Raw genomic sequence first — 17,587 nt, forward strand, 5'->3', positions numbered from 1 at the left:
TAATATTCTCTAGTATGGCTTCCATTCCTCTGGGGCATTCTTCTTCCCCTTCTGGGATTTTGATAACTCATATGTTGGAATGTTTCATAAAGTCCCATTATTCTGACAGTGAATGTTCTGCTTTCTCTCTCTTCTTTTCTGCCTCTTTTACTATCTGAGTTATCTCATGAACTTTATCCTCTACTTCTGAAATTCTTTCTTCTGCATGGTCTAACTTGTTGCTGATACTTTCCATTGCATCTTTAAGTTCCCTAATTGACTGCTTCAGTTCCTTCAGCTCTGCTATATGTTTCTATTTTCTTCATATTGTTCATCTCTTATTTGATTCTGTTTTTGGATTTCCTTTTGGTTATTTTCCACTTCATTAGCAGTTTCCTTCATTGTTTTCATAATGTGTATTGTAAATTCCCTTTCTGTCATTCCTAACATCTCTTCATAGGTAGAATCCTCTTCAGTAGCTACGTCCCTTGGCGGGGTTGTTCTGGACTGGTTCTTCATGTTGCCTGGAGTTTTATGCTGATTCTTCCTCATGAGTGATATCTTTTATCTGTTTTCTTGCCCTTATTTTCCTTTCATTTCCTCTTGCTCTTTAATTCCCATGCCTGTGGACTAAAGTTTTGATGAGTCCTTTTGGTACAGGACCAGAAGGATGAGAAGGTTGAAGAATAATAAGGTATAGAAGAATGAAAAAGAAAGAAAGAATAGAAAATATTGAAAGGAGGGGGGTGGGTAAAAGGGAATATTGACAAAAAGAAGAGAGGCACAGCAAGAGGGAGACAGAGCAATAGAGGTGTACAATAGAGTATTTTGACACAATCTTTAAAAAAACCCAACCTCTGGGGGTGCCCAGTTGGGTGGTTCCCTTGAGGTCAGCAGCTCTTTGCTAACCTGATCGGACACAGTATCCCACCTCCACCAAGTAGAGAGGAAAGACAAAAATGCTATAAATCAAAGCAAAACAAGCAAACAGAAAACTTTATGGGATAAAATTGGGTGAAAAACCAAATAACATGGGGTAGAAACACTAGCAAAAATGAAGTTGTAATTATTGAAAAAGGCAGCAATGGGAAATTGTATTTAGACTAGAAAAATGGAGAAAGAAAAGAAAGAAAAAGAAAGAAAAGAAAAAATCTGTACAGAAAAGTTTGAAATTAAAAAACAAAGCAAAACAACAACAAAATAAACAGACAAACAACAACAACAAAACAACCAAAAACAAAGCAGTATATATATATATATATATATATATATAGTTTTTTTTCTTGAATATTGTCTGTGCAACAGGTGGTCTTCTGGGGTATGAGATGTTGATCACAATGCTGATATGACTGGAGGCCTCCACTGATTTCTCAAACCCTACAGGATGGACACCCTAAATCTCTCTTCAGCCCTCTTAAAAGTCACTTTAAACCTCTAAACTTGGCTAAGCAGAAGCTTTTTCAGTAAAATGCTTGTCACTGGGATCACTGCTTAAGTGGCTATCCACTTACCCAGTGTGCCAAAACCGGTCTCATTCTGTCCCTGAGGATTAGGGCTGTAAGGTGGCTCAGTCCCTGCCTTTATTCTGCTCAGTCACTAGGTTACTAGCTCCTGCCAGATCCTTGCCTTGCAACCCTGAGGGTGGAGCTTGCTGGGGCAATTCTCTCACAATGGCTCCCTGCGGCCCACAGCCAAACACTAGTAGCTCTATCCAGCTCAGCAGCTCATTATGGGGCCCTAGACAACGCCCAAATTTCTCTGCACTCCTGCTCAAGCTCTCCTCAAGGCAGTTCAACTGAGTGCCAAGTCCAAAAACATCAAAACATTTCACAGGTAAGGCCTTTCCGGTTTGCAGTCTCGCTGCTGCTGTATTTACAGCTGCTGGCAGGATTAGACCAATCGAACACACGCGACCACTTGCCAGTTTTCCACTGTTCTTGTCCTCTTCTTAGGGTCCAGAAGTCTCTCACTGACACCCAGTATCCTAAAAGGGATGATTATAGGCAGATCCCACCAGCCAGAGATGCCTGGAGTCTTATCTCCCCAGACTCACAGTGCCCAGTTGCAGGGAAGCTGTTACTCGGCCACCATCTTGCTCTCACATTCCTGTGGATTTTCTTTATTCTATTTTTGCTCATTTAAATCCAACTGTATCTGCAAATAAGATCGCAACCCCTGCTTATTTTTATTTCCATTTGCCTGGATTATTGTTTTTCATCCATTTACCCTGTGTCTTGTTTTATCCTTAGAGGTTATGTGTGTTTCTTGAAGACAACAGATATTGGGTTTGAGCCTTTGTATCTAGTCACCAGCCTGTGCCTCTTTAGAGGGGAATTCAAACCATTCACGTTTATTGAGAGAATTGATAGGTATGATGGAGTTTCATGCATCTTGATTTGTGCAGGGCCAGTGCTTAGTTTTATCCTTTGCACCATTGTGAAAGCTAGGCCTTGTTCTTTAATTTCTGGGTATGTTTACTTTGGGGATGGACCATCATGCTGGTCACTATGTAGAATGGCTCTGAGTACTTCCTGTAGAGCTGGTTCTAGTTGTGGCAAATTTCCTGAAATTTGGATGTCAGTAAAATATTTGATTTCTCCATAATAAATGAAACTCAATTTAGCAGGATACAGGATCCTGGCCTGAAAATTGTTTTGTTTAAGAAGGTTAAAGGCCAATGAACATGCTCTTCTGGCTTGAAAGTTTCTGTTTGAAAGGTCTACTGTCATCCTGATATTTTTACCTTGATAGGTAAGACTTTTCTGATGCCTGGCTGCTTGTAGAATTTTCTCTTTCATGTTTACTTTGGAAAAGTTAATTACAATGTGTCTAGAAGATCCTCTGTTTAGAGTGAGTCATGCTGCCCAAGAGGGCTTTAAGCATAAGTGAGAGAGATGGCTTGTGAAGCTGCCCACATGGGAGTGACATGGCTTCTGCGAGGAAAGTGATTTAGGCAGACAGAGGCTTCCAGCAACTCTGTTGATGCACACAGAAGAAAGCTTATAAGCCTCAGGTTAGAAGTGCCAACTGGTAGTGCAAAAAAGGACTTTGATGCAAATTTCTGATTCCCAAAATTTTGTTCCAGGTCTGGACAAATTTATAATTGTGTCTCAAATGAGTTTTTAATTTTTCTGAGAGATGTGTGTGCAGGATGTATACACACATTCTCTTCTGTACATACATACATTTTAATGTGTGTACAGAGAGAAACATCCAGGCACCAATTTTCAATAAAGAAAATGAATTCCCCAAAGGGACTCCTGACTGAATTAAGGCTATTGTTTGTAGGAAGCCAGATATAGTGATGTGAAAAACTAATTTTTAATAAACACCAGGAATGATGGGTTCGTGGAAGAAAAGGTACAGTGTGGTGTTTCTTTTCATGACATCTACAGGACACAAGCCAAGCACTTAGACACTGAAGGCTGAGAACCATGCTGTAATAACCACCAGTGTGGGTGATCAAAAAGGGTCTTTGACATTTGAGAGGGTGGGGGTTCCCTGTACTGTCAGAATTCCACATAAATCACATGCATGTTGCAAAAATATCATGGGAGGTAAAAGGAGGTTCTAATGAAGCCAGCTATGTCCCTGTCCCCCACAAACCCAAAACAAAACACCCTTTCTCCCACACAAACCTATGCAAAATTAGAATATTCTGGGAACAAGCAGTTGTCTTCCAAACCTCAGGTCAAGTGTAGAGAGCAACAGAGAGGAGACCTTGGTCCTTTGGAGTCCTAGATACAAATTCAGGATAGGAAGTGACTTGCAATTTTGTGCAAAACTCATGTCCTCTTTCTTGTGGGCATTACCATATGTACCCAACCTCATCCTCTTTGTCATCATCTTCATCCTCCATCACGGCCCAGGTGTGTACCCGCAGCTTCCCCTCTCTGTCCTTTGGGCCAAGCTCCTGTTCATCCTCTAGGTCATCGAGCAGGACCACCGTGCCGCCACTGCCAAAATCCCCTGAGGTTTCCTGCTCCTCTTCACAGCTCACAGCGCTATGTTTCCTGGTGCCAGCCAGCTCGTTGCCACATTTATCCACACAACAGCACTGCCCCGTGCTGCCATGGCACTGTGTAGCTTTGTAAACAGCCCTCCTCATTACACCGGAGTATGAACGCCCCCAACAGGCTTTTCCCCTTGCTCAGCTTCTGAATTCTGTTCATTTCATTCTGGCAAGGGAAACCTCCAGGCTTTTGGAAGCAGTAGCACCACTCAAAACTCTCATTGTTAGAGAGTTTTTCATCCTTGAAGGAGTAGCAAGAGTTGAAGAGAAGCTTGATACAGGCTCATACTTATCCAGGTAGATGGCATTGATCTCTGAGTGGTCAAGCAGGAGATCGTAGTTCATGTTCAACTTGTTGAACATCCAGCCCCAGGGAGTCCTTGCAGATGGGATACTGGTATCAAACCTGCCTTGGGCAGGGTCAGAGCTGGTGAGCTTGATGATTCATTTGGCATCCTCATGAAGGGCTCCAAACCAGTCTTTTAGCCGTGAAGTAAGGTTCCTCAATTCCTTGTCTGTGCAGGTGTTCTTCTCTATCTTGTGTTTTGGTGATTCAGACTCTGGGAGACACTGACAGGGCCCATCACAGAGGATGGTGAGGCTCTTGCCAGTAGAGCAAGCCTGGAATTCCAATTTGCACTTGGACGTGTATGTGTGGCCGCCAGAGCCGCAGACCATGGGCGACACAGGACAGGGCTTGCACTTGACCAAGTTTGAAGGTCCAACCCAGTGTTTATGGGCCATGTTCCCTTTCTTTTGCCTGGGAGCAGGAGCTCGCGGCTGACACACAGGGCAGCCTGGTAGTCCTGGGTCACACACACTTTGTGAGGGCTAACTTCACCTTTAGGCAGGGGTCCTTGGACGTGTCCAGGGCTTGGTCAAAGGGCTTGTTGGGATTCCAGTTTCTGAAATAATCATCGCCTCGGAAGCGGTTCCAGTACTTGTCCCGGTCGTACTGGGAGACGGTGCTCAGCCACTGGTCATTGTCCAGGAAATTGCCGTGGTTGGGGCCCGCGCCCCCGGCGAGTGGGTCTAGGTGCAGGCTGTGGACTTGGAGGAAGCACCACGCCGCGGCGGCTGCCGCCAGCACCGCGCTCGCAGCCCTCTGACTGGCCGGCCCAGGTCCCCGCGTCCGAGTTGCTCGAGCTCCCGTGAGGCGGTCGCAGAGAAGGGTGGGCGCCGGCTGGTTACCCGAGCTTCTGCCACCAGCCGCAGCCGCCGCGGCGCGTCCAGCCGCTTTGTGAGCCCGCAGCGCTGTGGCTCCCCTAGCTCGCGGGCTCTGGCGCGGCGTCCGCGGGCGGAGAAGCAGAGCGCGTGAGGAGAGGCCTCTGGCGCCTCCTGGCGGCCGCGCGCTGCGGTGCGGCCTGCCGACAGCCCTGCCGCCCGGGCCCAGCCACAGCATGGTTCTTCACATCTTAATGCTGGGCGGGCCAGCGTTGAGGCATTCCACTGTGAAAAAAATGTGTCAAATGGTTTATGAAGCGAGTGTATGATGCCCCATGATCATATCAATGTATACAGTTATGATTTAATAAAAAAAAAAGAAAGGTCATCAAGACCACCCAGATCAGAATCACCTTGGTGGAAGCCGGGCGTAGGTGGCACACCCCTATAGTCACGCGTACTCGGGAGGCTGAGGAGGGAGGATCACAGGACCAGGAGTTTCAGGTTGCTGTGCCCTATAATCGCGCCTAAGAGTAGTTGCTTCGCTCCAGCCCGGGCAACATAGTGAGACCCTGTCTATCTCAGAGGATTAAAAGATCGAACTTCGTAAAGCTCCCCTCACTGAGCACACCACGTGGAAGCACTTCCACTGTGCTAGGGCAACCTCTCACAAGGGCTGTCCTGAGATGGCAGAACTGGTAAAGAGCAGCACCTGTGTGGTTCAGCTGTTCTCAAGAGCCATCTTCATTCAGGCCATCCTCTTCTTCAGGAATCCCTGTAATTCAGATGTTTGATCTTTTGGAGTAATACCATAACTCTGTTAGGGAATATTCTGTTTTTATTCTTTTTTGTTTGAATGATTGAGTTAGTTCAAATGCCTTGTCTTCAATTTCTGAAATTTTCTTTCTTTTTTTTTTTTTTTTTTTTTTTTTGTAGAGACAGAGTCTCACTGTACCACCCTCGGGTAGAGTGCTGTGGCGTCACACGGCTCACAGCAACCTCTAACTCTTGGGCTTACGCGATTCTCTTGCCTCAGCCTCCCGAGCAGCTGGGACTACAGGCGCCCGCCACAACGCCCAGCTATTTTTTTGTTGCAGTTTGGCCGGGGCTGGGTTTGAACCCGCCACCCTCGGCATATGGGGCCGGCGCCCTACTCACTGAGCCACAGGTGCCGCCCAATTTCTGAAATTTTCTTCTCCATGTTATTGAGGCTCTGTACTGTGTTTTGAAGCTACTTGAATGCCTCTTTCAATTCCTTAAGTTCCACTATATCTTTCCTAATTATGTCCAGATTTTTGGTGACTTGGTCTTTAATTTCACTAATTGCTTGAGATGAGTGTTGAATTATTTTTTTGTTTTCTTTTTCCATCTTCTCCTAAAATTCATCCATCTTATTTGTCATACATATTCTGAATTAAATTTCTGATATTTCAATAATTTCTGTATAGATGGTGTTTTCTGCTGAATCTGCCTTGTAATCTCTTGAGGGAGTTGATCTGCTCTGACTTTTTATGTTACCAGGATTCTTCTGTTGTTCCCCCCCTTGTGTATTTCAGCTTTTAAAAAATATTAATTATGATTTTTTAACTGGAATGTTTGTCCCTAAATAGTTATTGAGAGATAATACAATGGGGACCCTTAGACAGAACCCCAGAGACCTTTTTTGGCAACTAAAACTAAAACTAAAACTGGAAGGCTGAAATTAGTTCCAGAGGTCCTAGGATATGGGTCTTGCCACCTCTTCACTTTTGACTGTTGAAATGAGTTAGAGTATATATCTGTGGCCCTTTCCACATACAGTCTTCTAGGGGGAAGCTCCCTTTTGAGGCTGCAGCATGAGATTCTCTGGGGGCCAGCCTTGATTTCTCCAAGTTGGGTGTGGTAGTACTTGGGCACTGACCACCATGTGCTCCTAGGTGGGGGGTGACTCTCAGCTCTCAATCTGTTTCTGTCCTAGTATCATCCCACCCTCAACCCAATCTGAAGGAGCCTCATAATTTTATGAAGTCCTTGCTATAAAAGATTGAATGGTTGTGGCTTCCCTCTTCCCCCACAACTGAGGGTGGGGAATCCTTGGGCCATCCAACTGGTCTCACTTAATTTTCTGCACCATAGCACTAACACCCCTCCCACAAACAAATTCAAAGTGCTGGAGTTTTTCTGTTGCAGTTCTGGCTGCATCTGATTGGATAAACTGTGATCCTCACTAGCAGAGGGGAACAATGACCTGTGATCTGCTTCCACAGGTTTGCCTCAGGCTAGACTTATCTCCCTCCAAGTTGGAAAGGCCTGGCTGAGCTCCAGGCCCAGACATGAGGCAGAGCCACTCCAGAGGGCAAGGAAAAATTCCCTCCTAAAATAAAGAACATTCAGGAGGGACCCCACCCTGCCAAAGTCAGTCCAGCCACAATTTCCTCTCTTGGTCGAGGGCAAAGCACATTCAGTTCACTGGAACCCATAATGTAGAGGTGCCTCAGAGACCCCACCAGACATGTTAGGAGGGCAAAACTAGCATCCCTTCCCCACTGGCCAGACAAGGCTTCAGCAGGCTGTGGTGAAGGAGAAAGTGGTCTCTATGCTCCTTGGTTCCCTATGGGTCTGGTTGAAATTACTTCACCTTCCTTGTGTCTGGAGTTGGGGCAGACTCTGCACACTGTCAGGGTGGGCCAGCCAGGCCAGCACTCCAATTGCCAGAGCTCTGAGGGGCTGATCCCTGTAGGGTGCAGTCTGTTGAGCCACCAAAGGAAGAGGAGAGGATGGGCTGTGGGTACAAGGCAGCAAAGACAAAGTTTGTTTACTTTTCTGTCAAGCAGGATGGGGACCCAGGGGCTGGAAATTCCTAAGTGCAGGAAAACTGGGTTTCATGGCTCTCTCCACTGGGGTGAGAAATCCCATGTTTGCTGCTCTGCAAGGAGAGCCTGGGAAAGTCCCCAGTGCGGAAGGTGCCTCCCTTACCCCTTTGTTTGGTACCCAGCTCCTTCAGTCCATACTCTATAGCTGTTCTCTGTTCTCTCTCTTCTTCTTTCACATCTTTATTCATCTCCATGGGGATGCTGAACACCTTGATTTCTTCTCCTTACATTGGACCCCTCAACTTCAACTGCACTGAGTTTGCTTTAGTCCAATTTTTCTCCCTTTGGACTGGAGCCTCTGACAAAAGCTGTCTCTAGTTGGCCATCTTTCCAGGGATCTCTCCTTTTTATCCTCTTAACACTGTCTTTCACAGAGCAAAATATGATGAAGTCTAAATTATTAATTTTTTTCTCTTATGGATATGGTTTTGGTGTTGTGTCTAAAAAGTCTTCACCAAGCCCTAGGTACTGAAGATTTTCACTTATGTTATTTTATAAGAGTTTCATAATTTTATGGTTTGCATTTACATTTATAATTCAAATAAAGGATCTGATATTTTGTGTTCCCCAAATACCACTTATATTGAAATATGGAAATGTGGCTAAAAATGGTCTTTGTTGCAGGCAACATGACGGACGTTCACCCGACAAAAGAGTATATGTCAAGCATATAAGATGGCAAACAAGCACATGAAAAATGTTCGATGTCATTATCCATTAGAGAAAATCAAATTGTGGATACAATGGGACACATATTAGAATAGCTAAAATTAAAAAAAAATAGTGACGATATCAAATGTTGGCAAGACTAAAGAGAAACTGAATCTTTTGTACATTACTGATAGGAACATAAAACAGTGCAGCCACCCCAGAAAACAGTTTTCTGAAAAAATAAACAGACGTTTACCATATTACCCAGTGATACCACTCCTGGGAATTTACCCTAAAAACATGAAAATATATGTCTTCACAAAAGCCTGTACACAAATGTTCATAGCAGTTTTATTCATAGAAGTTAAAAACTGAAAATACCAAAACTTTTGAAGACATTTGTAAGGTATGACTTCTAGATCAACATTCACTTTTTACCTATGGTTATCCAATTACTCCAGAATCTTTTTTCTGAAAAAGACCATACTTCCTCTATTAAATTGCTTTTGTACCTTTGTCAAATATAGGTTGACTATTTCTGGGTTCTCTATCTTTTCCATTGATACATGTGCCTATCTCTCCCCTAATACCACAAAGTATTGATCACTGTGGCTCCAGGTGTTCCTTGGTTTGTGGCTGCATAACTTCAACCTCTGCCTCCATCTTTACATGGCATTCTCTTTTGTATCTGTGTCTTCTCTGCTTCTGGCTTTTACCAGGCCAATTGTCATCAGATTTAAAGCTCCCCCAGATAATCAAAGATGATCTCATCTCAAGATCCTTAATCACCCTGACACCCAAACCAGGAAAAGACCCAACAAGAAAAGAAAATTATAGACCAATATCTCTAATGAATGTTGATGCAAAAATATTAAATAAGATCCTAGCAAACAGAATCCAACAACACATCAAACAAATTATACATCATGACCAAGTGGGTTTCATCCCAGGGTCCCAAGAATGGTTCAATATACATAAATCCATAAATATAATACATCACATAAAGTAAAAAACAAAGACCATATGATTCTCTCAATTGATGTAAAAAAAGCTTTTGACAATATCCAGCATCCTTTCTTGATCACAACACTTAAGAAAATAGGTATAGAAGGGACATTTCTTAAACTGATAGAGGCCATCTACAACAAACCCACAGCCAATATCATATTGAATGGAGTAAAATTGAAATCATTTCCACTCATATCAGGAACCAGGCAAGGATTCCCACTGTCTCCACTGCTTTTTACCATTGTAATGGAAGTCTTAGCCACCACAATCAAGCAAGAGAAGGCAATCAAGGGGATCCAAATAGGACCAGAGGAGATCAAACTGTCACTCTTCGCAGACAATATGATTACATATCTGGAAAACCCCAGGAAATCAACTACAAAACTCCTAGAAGTGGTCAAGGAATACAGCAACGTCTCAGGTTACAAAATTTATATAAACAAATCTGTAGCCTTTATATATAACCAACAATAGTCAAGGGGAAAAAACAATCAAAGACTCTATTCCCTTTACAGTAGTGCCAAAGAAGATGAAATATCTGGGAGTGTATCTCACTAAGGACGTGAAAGATCTCTATAAAGAGAACTATGAAACCCTGAGAAAAGAAATAGGGTTTGTGAAGATGTCAACAAATGGAAAAATATACCATGCTCATGGCTGGGAAGAATCAACATTGTTAAAATGTCTATACTACCTAAAGCAATCTACAGATTTAGTGTGATCTCTATTAAAGCACCTCTGTCATACTTTAAAGACCTGGAAAAATTAGTACTTCATTTTGGAAACAGAAAAAACCTCAAGTAGCCAAGACATTACTCAGAAATAACAATAAATTGGGAGGAATCATGCTTCCGGACTTCAGACTATATTATACATTGATAGTGATCAAAACAGCATGGTACTGGCACAAAAATAGAGAGGTAGCTGTATGGAACAGAATTGAAGACTAAGAGGTGAACCTAGACACTTATAGTCATTTGATTTTTGATAAGCCTATTAAAAATATAAATTGGGGGAAAGATTCCCTATTCAACAAATGGTGCTGGGTGAATTGGCTGGTGACATGTAGAAAAATGAAACTGGACCCACACCTTTCTCCTCTAACAAAAATTGACTCTCACTGGTTAAAGGACTTAAACTTAAGACATGAAACAGTAAAAATTCTTAGAGAGAGTGCAGGGGAAACACTTGAAAAAATTGGCCTGAGAGAATACTTTATGAGGAGGACACCCCGAGCAATTGAAGCAACATAAAAAATACATTACTGGGATCTGATCAAATTAAAAAGCTTCTGCACTGCCAAGAACACACTAACTAAAGCAAATAGACAGCCCTCAGAATGGGAGAGGAATTTCGCAAGTTATATTTCTGACAAAGGTCTAATAACCAGAATCCACAGAGAACTCAAACTAATTACTTTAAAAAAAAAGTGATCCCATTTCATTGTGGGCAAGAGATATGAATAGAAGATTCTCTGAAGAAGATAGGCACATGGTCTACAGACACATGAAAAAATGCTCATCATCATTAATCATCAGAGAAATGCAAAGCAAAACTACTCTTGAGATACCATCTAACTCCAGTAAGAGTAACCCACATCACAAAATCCCAAAACTACAGATGTTGGCGTGGATGTGGAGAAAAGGGAACACTTCTGCACTGCTGGTGGGAATGCAAGCTAGTACGTTCCTTTTGGAAGGAAGTTTGGAGAACACTCAGGGATCTAAACGTAGACCTGCCATTTGATCCTGCAATTCCTCTTCTAGGTATATATCCAAAGGACCAAAAATCATCTGGCAATAAAGATATTTGCACCAGATTGTTCATTGCAGCTCAATTCATAATTGCCAAGTCATGGAAGAAGCCCAAGTGCCCATCGACCCATGAATGGATTAATAAATTGTGGTATATGTATACCATGGAATACTATGCAGCATTAAAAAATGAAGACTTTACCTCTTTTATGTTTACATGGATGGAGCTGGAAAATATTTTTCTTAGTAAAGTATCTCAGGAATGGAAAAAAAATATCCAATGTACTCAGTACTACTGTGAAACCAATTTACAATCACTCACACAAGCATATGATAAATGAAACCCAACTATAGCCTAGGATGAATGAGGGAGAGGAAGGAGAGGGGAGGGGAGGGGGTGGATCAATAGAGGGAGGGTTGGTAGGGGGACCACATCTATGGAGCATATTGCAAGTACAAGTTGGATCTAACAGGTGTAGAACACAAATGTCTTAATGCTGTAATTGGGTAAAAGAAGTGAAGGCTATGTTGTTAAATAGGATGTAAGCACTCCAATTTGTACAAATAATCAACACATTGAATCCCATAATGGCATAAATGTATTTATGATCTATGTACAAAGGATTTAATTTAAAAAAAGATCTTTAATCACATTCACAAAGATAATTTTTCTGAATAAAGTCACATTGACAGGTTTCAGGTTTTTGGATGTGTGGACATTTCTGGGGTCCAATTTACAACCCACCACAGCTATTCTACTTCCTGTGTGTGTCCATACAAACATTAGAACAATCGTGTGTGTGTGTGTATTATATATAAAATCAGGCAGGGATTTTTTTTTTGTAGGTGGGACAGAGTCTCAAACTGTCACCCTCAGTACAGTATCATGGCACCACAGTTCACAGCAACCTCAAACTCTTGGGCTTAAGCGATTCTCTTGCCTCAGCCTCCCAAGTAGCTGGGAATACAGGTGCCCACCACAACGCCCTGGTATTTTTTGGTTGCAATTGTTATTGTTGTTTAGCTGGCCCAGGCTAGGTTCGAACCTGCCAGCCTGGGTGTATGTGACCAACGCCCTAATCATCTAGCTACGGGCACCCCCCAGGCAGGAAATTTTAACACTTCCTAGCTTCCAGCACTGGGAAAAATAAATGTATATTCTTGAAGCCAATGAATCTATAGTATTTTATTATAGAAGCCTGATCTAAGACAGTTCTCTCCTACTTTTTTGAGATTTTATCAGGAATATGTGCTGAATTTTGTCAAATTACATTTTATGTATTAATTTATATGATAATGGAATTTTTCATTTTTCACCTGATTTTATGGTAGATTACATTTACTGATTTTCAATTATCAAACCCATCTTGCATCCTTGCAATAAACTCCACTTGGGCATGGTACATAATTCTTTTAATATATTACTGAATTCTATTTCCTAATATTTTGCCACAAATTTTTGTATTTATAAGGGATAATCACTTCCTTGCACTGTCTAATTTACTGGCTAGACAGACTGAATTGAAAGAGATTGTATAGAACTGTTACTTCTTGAGACATTTGTTAAACTTATGTAGTGAAACCATCTGTGTCTGAAGATTTGAGGAGGGGTTTAAATAATATTCAATTTCCCTAATAGCTATGAATAGCAAGAGAACGAGAATTATCTATTTCATGTTAGGTTAGTAGTAGTAGTTTGTACTTTTTGAAGAATTGGCCCATCGTTTTAAATTGCTGATGAGTGTAAAGTTGTTTGCAGTACAGGTATATTTCATTTCATTGTGCTTCATTTTATGCACTTTACAGATATTATGTATATATATATATATATATATATAATTTTAACAAATTGAAGGTTAGTGGCAACCCCACATCAAGCAAGTCTTTTGGCACCTTTTTTTCCCTATAGCATGTGCTCACTTCATGTCTCTGTGTCATATTTTGGTAATTCACACAACATTTCAAATTTTTTTCATTATTATTATATCTGTTGTGGTTATCTATGATCGGTGATCTCTGATTTTGCTATATTGCAATTGTTTTGGGGTGCCAAGAACCATGTTCTTACAAGATGGTGAATTTAATAAGTGTTGTGTATATTCTTACTGCCTCAACCAAAGGGACATTCCAACCCTCTCATCTCTCTCCTTTTCCTCAGGCCTCCCTATTCCTTAAGACACAGCAATATTGAAATTAAGCCAGTTAACAATCCTATAATGGCTTCCAAGTGAAAGGAAGAATTGCATGTCTTTCTACTTTAAATCAAAAGCTAGAAATAGCCAGGCATGGTGGTTCACATCTGTAATCCCAACACTTTGGAAGGCTGAGGTGGGAGGATTATTTGAGGCAAAGCCTGGAAAACATAGTAAGACACGGCCTCTACAATTTTTTCTAATTAGCTGTGTATTGTGTCACATGCCTATAGTCCCACATACTCAGGAAGCTGAGGCAGGAGGAATCACATGAGCCCAGGAGTTTGAGACTGAAGTGAGCTATGATCACACCACTGCATTCCAGATTGGGCAACAGAGCAAGACACTGTCTAAAAAAAAAATCTAGAAATGATTAATTTTAGTCAAAGAGGCATGCCAAAATCAGAGATAGGCCAAAAGGCAGGCATCTTGAGCCAGGTAGTCAATTTGCAAATGCAAATAGTTTTTGAAGGAAATTAAAAGTGCTATTCCAGTGAACACAGAAATGATAAGAAAGTGATACAGCCTTATTTTGCTGGTAGGAAGAAAGTTTTACCGGTGTGAATAGATGATCAAACTAACCACAACATTCCCTTGAACCAAAGCCTGATCCAGAGCAAAAACTCTCTCTTCAATTCTATGAAGGATGAGAGAAGTGAGGAAGCTGCAGAAGAAAAGCTGAAAGTTAGCAGAGATTTGATCATGAGATTTAAGGAAAGAAGCTATCTCCATAACATAAAAATAAAAGGTGAAGTAGCAAGTGCTGATGTAGAAGCTGTAGTGAATTGTCCAGATCTAGCTAAGACAATTAATGAAAGTGGCTACACTAAACAATAGAATTTCAACGTATATAAAACAGTCTTATATGGAAGAAGATGTCAACTAGGACTTTCACAGCTAGAGAGAGGTCAATGCCTGGCTGAAAAGCTTTCAAAAAAACAGTCTGACTCTTGTTAGGAGCTAATGCAGCCGATGACCTTAAATTGAAGCCAGTGGCCATTTACTGCTCTGGAAGTCCTAGGGCTCTTAATAATTATGTTAAATCTACTCTGTGCTCTATAAATGGGACAACAAAGCCTAGATAATACCACATCTTTTTTAAAGTATGATTTATTGAATGTTTTAATTGCCATGTTGAGATCTACTGCTCAGAAATGATTCCTTTCAAAATGTTACTCTTTGTTGACAAGTCACCCAAGAGCTCTGATGGAGATATACAAGGAGATTAATGTTGTTTTATGGCTATTAACTCAATATCCATTCAGCAGTCCATAGATCAAGGAGTAATTTTGACTTTCAAGTCTTATTATTGAAGAAATACATCTCACAAGGCTACAGCTGCTGTAGATAGATTCTTCTGATGGATCTAAGCAAAGTAAACTGAAAATCTTCTGGAAAGGATTCACTATTCTAGATGCCATTAGGAACATTCAGAATGCATTGGAGGAGGTCAAAATATCTACATTAACAGAGGTTTAGAAGAAATTGATTCCAACCTTCATGGATGATTTTGAGGAGCTCAAGACTTCAGTGGAGAAAGTAACTGCAGATGTGGTAGAAATAAAATAGCAAGAGAGAATTAGAATTACATGTGGAGCCTCAAGAGATGACTAAATTTCTGCAATCTTATGATAAAACTCAAACAGATGAGGAGTTGCTTCTTATGGATAAACAAAATAGTGTCTTGAAATAGAATCTGCTCTTGGTGAAGATGCTATGACCACTGTTAAAATGACAACAAACTATTTAGAATATTACATAGTTTGCAAAGCAGCAGCAGGATTTGAGAAGATTGACTCCAGTTTTGAAAGACATTCTACTGTGGGTAAAATATTATCAAATAGAACTGTGTGCTACAGAGAAATATTTTGTGTAAAAGAGTCCATTAATATGCCAAAGTTTGTTGTCTTATGTTAAGAAATTGTCACAGCCATCCCAAGCTTCTGCAACCACACTCTAATCAACAAGACCTTCTACTAGTAAAAAGATTCTGACTTACCAAAGTCTCAGATAATCATTAACATTTTTAGCAATATTTTAATTACCTTAAGTATATATATTTTTTGAGACAGAGTCTCACTTTGTCACCCTCATAGAGTACCATAGCATCATAGCTCACAGCAACCTCAAACTCTTGGGTTCAAGTGATTCTCTTGGCTCAGCCTCTCAAGTAGCTGGGACTACAGGCACCTACCACAACACTAGGCTATTTTTAGAGAAGGGGGTTTCACTCTTGCTCAGGCTGGCCTCAAAGTCCTGAACTCAGGCAATCTACCTGTCTTGGCTTCCCAGAGTGCTAGGATTACAGGTGCGAGCCACTGCGCCCAGTCAAATTTACATATATTGTTTTTATAAACCTAATGCTATTGCACACTTGATAGTATAAACATATTTAGTTTTTATTTTTTTGGAGACAAGAGTCTCCACTTTGTCACAAGAGACTCACTTTGTCACCCTCAGTGCAGTGCTGTGACATCATAGCTCACAGCAACCTCTAACTCTTGGGCTCAAGCGATTCACTTGCTTCAGCCTCCCAAGTAGCTGGGACCACCGGTGACCGCCACAACGCCCAGCTATTTTCAGAGACGGGGTCTCACTCTGGCTCAGGCTGGTCTCAAACCTATGAGCTCAGATAATCCACCTGCTTAGGCCTCCTAGAGTGCTGGGATTCCAGGTGTGAGCCACTATGCCCGGCTATAAACATAATTTTTGTATGGACCAGGAAACCAAAAAATTTGTGTGACTCACTTTATTGGGATAGTCACTTTATCTCGGAATTCTACTTGTATCACCTTATTTTCCTTTTGATGTCTGCAGCATCTGTAGTACTGTTCCACTTCATTCCTGGTATTAATAATCTCTGTCCTCTTTGTCAGTCTTGCTAGAGGTTTGTCAATTTTACCAATTTTTGTCAAAAAAAATCTGATTTTTGTTTTCTCAATTATTATTTTTTTTTTTCTGTTTGAAAGTTCACCAGTTTTGCTCTATTATTTCTATCCTTTGTCTTGGTTTTGATTTATTTTGGTCTCCTTTTTCTAGTTTCTGGAGGCAGGTTAAAACTTTTACTTTTTTAATGCAAGATTTTTTTTCTTTTTAATTTTTTTTGTAGAGACAGAGTCTCACTGTACTGCCCTCGGGTAGAGTGCCGTGGCGTCACACAGCTCACAGCAACCTCTAACTCTTGGGCTTAAGCGATTCTCTTGCCTCAGCCTCCCAAGCAGCTGGGACTACAGGCGCCCGCCACAACGCCCGGCTATTTTTTTGTTGCAGTTTGGCCGGGGCTGGGTTTGAACCCGCCACCCTTGGCATATGGGGCCGGTGCCCTACTCACTGAGCCACAGGTGCTGCCCTTAATGCAAGCTTTAAGTGCTATAACTTTCTGTCAGCACTGCTTTAGCTGTGTCCCACAGATTTTTATATGTTGTATGCTCATTTTCACTAGATCCATATACTTTTTAAATGTAGTTTTTATTAATTTTAACTTTTTTAAATTTAATTCAATTTCCTAAATTAATGCACAGGGAAATTTGACTTTTTTCTGTTGGTATAGAGTAATATGTATTTTAACACATATATAGGATAATGAAACTACCACCACAATCAAGATTTATACACATTCCATCATCCAAAAAATGCCTCTCATGCTCCCCCTTTGTTGTCATCCTCTCTAATTACCCTAAATCTCTGGCAGTCTCTAATATATTGTCCACCCTTATAATCTTCTGTGAGAATTTTATAAATAGAATTATTATAATTTGTAATCTTTGAGACTGACTTATTTCACTCAGCAGAATGCCTTTAAAATGTATCCAAATTGTTTCAGGTACAATAGTTCATTCCTTTTTATCACTGAGTAGTATTCCATTCTATAGATGTACCACGGTTTATCACCTGAAGGATATTTGGGTTGCTTATGGTTCTTGCCAATTCTGAATAAAACTGCTATAAATATTCACATACAGATTTCTGCATGAA

At 41.1% G+C, this 17,587-nt stretch overlaps 1 pseudogene across 1 annotated transcript; it reads right to left on the reverse strand.

The window, feature by feature from the left end:
* Positions 1-3,787: 3,787 nt before the first annotated feature.
* On the reverse strand, positions 3,788-5,393 carry LOC128576826 (testican-1-like; annotated as a pseudogene). Its single transcript, XR_008377491.1, has one exon. The product of XR_008377491.1 is annotated as a testican-1-like (transcript).
* Between the last annotated feature and the right edge of the window lie 12,194 nt (positions 5,394-17,587).

The sequence above is a fragment of the Nycticebus coucang genome, chromosome X, assembly GCF_027406575.1.
Source record: "Nycticebus coucang isolate mNycCou1 chromosome X, mNycCou1.pri, whole genome shotgun sequence".
In the NCBI taxonomy this organism is placed as follows: domain Eukaryota; kingdom Metazoa; phylum Chordata; class Mammalia; order Primates; family Lorisidae; genus Nycticebus; species Nycticebus coucang.